At 41.0% G+C, this 6,788-nt stretch overlaps 1 long non-coding RNA gene across 1 annotated transcript; it reads right to left on the bottom strand.

The window, feature by feature from the left end:
* Positions 1-2,413: 2,413 nt before the first annotated feature.
* On the bottom strand, positions 2,414-3,394 carry LOC114433721 (uncharacterized). Its single transcript, XR_003670381.1, has 2 exons — positions 3,094-3,394; positions 2,414-2,839 (listed from the first exon to the last, which is right to left on the bottom strand). It is a non-coding gene; the product is annotated as an uncharacterized LOC114433721 (long non-coding RNA).
* Positions 3,395-6,788: the final 3,394 nt, after the last annotated feature.

The raw sequence follows: 6,788 nt of genomic DNA, 5'->3' as shown, positions 1-6,788 counted from the left end.
ATTTTTCACCTGTCTGAAACCATAAGCACATCACATAGCATGAGCTAATGAAGTCATGCCGAACACACACGATATCTTATCTTCAGTATATGACTAAATGTTTTTTTGTTTTTAAAAGCTTTTATTATCACAGAACAGAAAGAAGCAGGCTTGTGGTACACTCAGACATCAGGGGGCCTTGTATTTTAGTTAAAGAAAGGAAAACATGCATGATAGTCAACAATTTTTTATATGCTAAAGAATCAACTATCGATCATTTAAAAATGTAATGTGAGGTTTGATGGCATCCTTCTTTATTGGGATCCTCCAAACAATGAAAAAATTAGAGCAAGCTGGTAAACAAGTGTGGATTGAGCTCAAAATGTTAACAATGTTAACAAACAGCTCAAGTCTCTTAGAGCAGGAACTGAGGTACACAACATAGATACAATTATACCTTAGGACAGTTATTTGAGAACAAGTTATGTTTGTTTCAGAGCAAATGATCTAATGACTCCTACCAGAGAAGTGGACTGAGGTTTCAGCTATAATGGCTGCAAACATGACACTGCATGACAGTGCTGCTTTATGAGTTTAGAGTTTTCTGCATAAATATAACCTAAAACATAAGCAGATTTTCACACAAGTCTTGACAGTGAAAAAAAGAGAACTCAATCAAAGAAATGAAACAGAAATATTGAACTTTGCCATTTGTCAATTCATCTGTTCAGAGCTGTTTTCAATCACTGTCAGTGACCTGACACCTAAAAACAAGACCTTCAGAAGATAACATAAAAACAGTTGTTGCTGACTGTCAGGCTGGGAACGGTTACATAACTATCTCTTAAAGTAGATAGATTGTGTACAAATGGAGGACATTCAAGTCCATTGTTACTGAGTGGTCTAACAATAAGGATCACTCCAAAAATGAGTCATGTAAAAGGCTGAAGGTTACAAATCGACACAGGGTGATCTCTAAGCAGCTAAAGGCCACTCTCACATCTAAAGCTAAAGTTAATGTCCATGAATCCACCATCAGGAGAACACATGGTGTTAGTAGTAACTTTTTGGGCCTAATTTGCTGCATCTGAACCAGGATGACTTCCTAGCATTGATGGAGCTGTGAGTAATGTTGACATAGATATCTGTCTGCGAGCTCAAGACAAACTGGGCTATGCAGCAAGACAACGAACAACTGCAGAATTTGTAGGACACCTCATGAAATTGTCAGGACTTGCACCTGTTCATTACTGGAAAATGGACTAAAATTCCTCCAAGCCATTGTGCAGACACCTTTAGTTGTTGTTATTGCTACTCAGGAGCCACAGATGATAAAGCAAAGGTTCACACACTTTCAAGCAGCACTGTGCATGTGGATGTCAAAATATAAAATATTCTCCTATTCACATATAAGCCCTGTCAGCAAAGGTTCATGGCCTTTATAATAGCCTGTGACTATGCTGGCAAAAGCCATCACTGGGTTTGAATGGTCCAGCATTACCTGAGGATGTCTGGAATGAATGCTTTCATTGTACTGTGTGGTACCTGCTGCAGACCGCCTTCTCACCCTGTTCACCTTCAATTTACTACAGTCATCATGTGGCTGAAATGGTGCTGCACGTAAGAGTGGGGCAGCACGTGAGTGTTCCCTCCCTCTAACTGAGCCACTGTCCACCAGTGCCCTCTAGTGGTAAATGAAATGACATACAGGAGACATTGGACGTGTGCAATGTGTGCAACGGCAACAACAGCAGTACAGTGTATCTCTTTCCTAAAGAACGAACCACAACACCCACAATGGGCTCTATGCATCATTTCCGGGATTGACTTAAGGATGGAACAGTATTTAGAAAACTGTTGCATTCCTCGTTGGCTGAAGTTATTTGTGTATGCAATTATGTGTGGGAGGAGGGCAGTGAGTGTTGAATGTAACATGCATCAATTAAAACTATTAATTCCTGCTATTCTTACCATTTTCCTTCTGAATATTCACCCTTTTGTGTGATTAATATTTTTGCACCCCAAACAGAATAAATGTGGTGACACAAAATACATTACAGATATTACCAGAACCCAGGGGTGAGACCAGCAGGACTTTCAATTTTCATGTCTTTCTCCTCAGAGGAGCCCACCAATAACCGTGACAGTTGCATTAGTTTAGCTTTAAATTACATAGAAATGACCATATCTCAGCCCAAAATTATGTTTAGGGGATCAAAAATAAAAACATTATCTGCCCATCATTCAGTAATTTGATACACTTACAAAATTAAAAAATGATTTTTTTAATCATCTTTAGAAGAAAACAACAGATCCAGCATGTAGTTCACCATGTTGACACTTCAAATTGTATTTTTTTCTTTTTATAAAAGTATTATTGTCTCTCTTATGACTTGAAACTACAAAAAAACACACAATCACATGTGTTTCATTCGAACTGTGGCTTTCACATTTATTATACAGTAATACAGGTTCAGCAGCACTCTTTGAAAACATATGCAAACTGATGTAAACAATTTAACATCTACACAAAGTAGTTGCTAATCATCAGTCATATGTCTAATCTATATGCTCATCAAAGGTCCAATATTAGTCCAGCTCATGCCAGAGCACACTGAATGGCATTGTGCATGTGATCCTGCCCTGTTTGCGTCAGCTCTCCGGCTCGTGTTGCTTAATTCTTTGCTAAACCCCCAGCGTTCTGCTCTCCAGTGAAGCCACAACAGGGCTGGTGTTACACACCGCAGTAAGTAGCGTGTTGTTAGCTTTTAGGAGGTGATGGAGGCCATATTGTTGGGGCTCAGGATTTCAATCCAGTAACCACCAGGGTCCTGAATGAAAGCCAAGCCTTTCATTTTACCTGAGAAAAAATAACAGAAGGCAGAAGGAGGGAGATGAATGATGACGTAAATATTGTCTTGTATAAATGTCTTCTGACTGGCACTGCATAAGTACTCAAAAGGCTGTTCCCACAGTCACTTCATATAGGCCTATACATGAGACATGCATGCAACAGTTAAACCTCTGACTTTCACAATCCTCTGTACAAAGACAAGGCAGATTGTAACAATTCTGGAATATAAATAGGTAGAATAAAAGCTACATAAAACTCACGTTTGTGTCCGTGGAGTCCTGAAGTATAATGAATGAATTCCCCGCTGATAAAAACAAGTAATCTTTTTTTTTTATAGAGGTCCCAAACCGCGCCGCGGCTCCATGTCTCCGCTGGACTGCTGAAAGCGAGTGGTACCGTATTGAGTTTGTAAACAGCCCGGTAGTCCGTGTGGAGTCTGGCCACTCTTCTCCGTGTCTCCGTTTTCCCTGCAGGAGTTCTGTGCCGTGTTCTGTTCTCCCTCCGCTGTGCGCGTCCGCCGCTCTGTGGGCGCGGTCACGAGCATCTCCGCATCTCCCGGCGGCGTCAGTTCACTGAGCCCCGGCAAAGTTTCTAAATTTAAACCCGACCAGAACAAATGTAATGAGACACAGCCTCTCCCATCAGCACGGCCGCCGTGAAGACCACACCAAGACCTGCTCTGATCCAACGTATGGAACTGGTCCGCCAGCCTGAATGTTCATACACGAGTGGGCAAAATTTATATATATATATATATATATATATATATATAAACCATATGTGAGCCTGATGTTTACATTTACATTTTTTACATTTTAGGACCATGTGTTGATGTTGTGCATGACAGGTTTTCTTTACCTGTCAAAGTAATAGCTTCAGAGACATTTTCCAGTCTTACATCAGGATTCCATTAGCAGCAGAGCTCAAACATAGAAATAATGGAAGAATGTTTTCCATCTGCTTTGAGGTCTGAAATGAACATGAGCAGCCACGCACTGTTTTCACTTATCCTGCCCAGGTAATGCTGATACAATGACCATATACCCATCAAAGCAAGGCTTTATAGAAACCTGCTGCTAATATTTATGTTCAACCAGTGATGCCAAACAATAAGAGTTTAGGTCATGTTTAATAAATAACTATTAGTAAAAATCAGTTCAATTCAATATATATTTTTTATTTATTCTACACAGGTATTGATCGAGTTAAGTTTGCTCTATACACCGAGTAGAGTTTAATTAGATTTTATCAGGAATGTAAAACATCTAGAACATGGATGGATTTTACTCACTGGGATTTATTTCACTCACTTTTCACCCCCACTGTATTTTGCAGGTTCACCAACAGTCTGTATGACCTCCCTATAACGCCTGGGCATGTTACTGATAAGGCGGTGGATGTTCTACTGAGGGATCTTCTCTCAGACCTGGATTAGAGCATCAGACAACTCCTGGACAGTCTGTGGTGCAATGTGATGTTGGTGGATGGAACGAGACATGATGTGCCAGATGTGCTGGATTGGATTCAGGTCTGGGGAACGGGCAGGTCAGTCCATAACATCAATGCCTTCATCATGTAGGAACTGTTGACACACTTCAGCCACATGAGGCCTAGCATCGTCATCATCAGAAGGAACCCAGGGCCCACTGCACCAGCATGCTCTCACAATGGGCCTGATGATCTCATCCTGGTACCTAATGGCAGTCAGGGTACCTCTGGCTAGCACATGGAGGGCTGTGCGTCTCTAGACTCTGTCATGTCTGTCACATGTCACATGTGCTCAGTGCGAACCTGCTCTCATCCGTGAAGAGCACAGGGTGAACAATCTTGTTCTCTAGAAATCACCCGGCACAGTGTTGGGCTGTAAGCACAAGCCCCACTTGTGGACGTCGGGCCCTCATACCACCCTCATGGAGTCTGTTTCTGACGGTTTCAGCAGAAACATGCATATTAGTGGCCTGCTGGAGGTCATGTTACAGGGCTCTGGCAGCGCTCCTCCTGCTCCTCCTTGCACAAAGGAGGAGGTAGCGGTTCCTGCTGCTGGGTTGTTGCCCTCCTACGGCCCCCTCCATGTCTCCTGGTGTACTGGCCTGTCTCCTGGTGTCTCCTCCATGCTCTGGACACTGTGCTGACAGACACAGCAAACCTTCTTGCCACAGCTCTCATTGATGTTCCATCCTGGATGAGCTGCACTACCTGAGCAGCTTGTGTGGGTTTAGACACCACCTCATGCTACCTCTAGGGGTGAGAGCACTGACAAAATGCAAAAGTGGTCAAACATCAGGCAGAAAAGATGAGAGCAGAGAAATGGTCTGTGGTCAGCACCTGCAGAACCTCTCCTTTATAGGGCTTGTCTCTCATTTCCACCTGTTCTCTGCTCCATTTGCACAACAGCAGCTGAAACTGATTCACAATCAGTGTTGATCCTAACTGGACAGGCTGATTCCACAGAGGTGTGACTGACTGGGAGTTACACTGAGTTCTTTAGGTGTTATTTCTTTGGGCAGTGAACTTTATTCACTGCACTGTAAGTTTCAATGGAGCTGTAGTGGCAGAAGAAGCAAATGGCGGCGATCTGAGCCTCACATATTTCATCGACAAAAATTCCTCTGTATTTACAATTTTAGTCTTTAATGTTTACATAATTAGTTGTTAATACATATTTAATGCCCTATAATTAGAAAATAGCACCTTTCCACAGCAAAACTACAACAGAGTACGTGCAGTTTTTTTACTATTTCTTTTGATACATGTGTTTTTTTTTATCTATAGGCTCACTGTAAAATGTAATTTGTTGACCTTACTTAAAAAAAATAAGGAAACCGATTGCCTCAAAATTTCTAAGTTAAGTATGTCTATAACTTTAAGCTGTTAAAGCTCAAAATAACTGTGTTAAGACTTCTTAGTAAATGTAAGTTTAGGTAAATGTAAATGTTCACTCGAAAACTCACTGGGGAAATCACAAGAGCAGAAGGCTACTTGGACAGCTGTGTCGCAGGATAACTCACAAAACGAACTGCAACAAGGGGCAGGAAACACACAGGCTTTATACACAGGAGGGCGGGAAGACAATTGGAAACAGGTGAAGCACATTAGGGCGGAGCAGGTAATCACAGGCGGGGGAAGGGAGCACACATGAGGAAGGGGAAGTAAACAGAACTGAAACACAAGGGGAAGATCGAGTTTCAAAATAAAACAGGAAGTGACTAGTAAAACTAAAACTAATACAAACAGAAAATGAACTACAAAATAAAAGACCTGGCTGAAACCATGACAATGACAGTTTGCAAGGGACATAAAAACAGTTTATTTGCCCTCTAAGAAAACATTCAAATTTATTAGCATGAACAGCAGATTCAAATCTGTTCAAGTGCAAATGTAATGCAGACATTTGTGACAGCAACAGCTAAAACCTGCTCAGAAGGAAGGATTTATTGATATTTTCAGATACTCTGCACAATATTTGTATTACTGCAAACATAATACATTAACTGTAACATTAGGTGTAATTTGGTGTTGTAAACTTTACCGACACCTAATTCGAGTCCGAGTCTGAGTCATTTGATTTTGAGTATCTGCCGATACCGAGTCCCGATCCGATACTTTCTATAAAGGCACTCATTGCGGCAAAACCCGTGTGTGTGTGTGTGTGTGTAGGCCTGTCACGATAACAGATTTTGCTGGGCGATTAATTGCCAAGAGAAATTATTGAGATAAGCGATAATATTGTCAAATCAATGTTCAACTAACATAATGATAATGACATATAATGCAAGTACACCCTTTCAAAGATCAATAAACTTTAATTTCTAAAGAACATTTAACATTGGAAAGGCCCCCAATTATCAACACTATTATTATTGTTATTATTAATGATATTAATATTATTATTATTATGAGTAGTGGTAGGCCTATTACCATAGCTTATCTGAGCATAGTCAATGGAGTTAAGTCA

This window comes from Parambassis ranga, chromosome 3, assembly GCF_900634625.1.
Source record: "Parambassis ranga chromosome 3, fParRan2.1, whole genome shotgun sequence".
In the NCBI taxonomy this organism is placed as follows: domain Eukaryota; kingdom Metazoa; phylum Chordata; class Actinopteri; family Ambassidae; genus Parambassis; species Parambassis ranga.
Note: the sequence above shows the minus strand (reverse complement) of the source record. Positions and strands in the feature narration are given on the sequence as shown.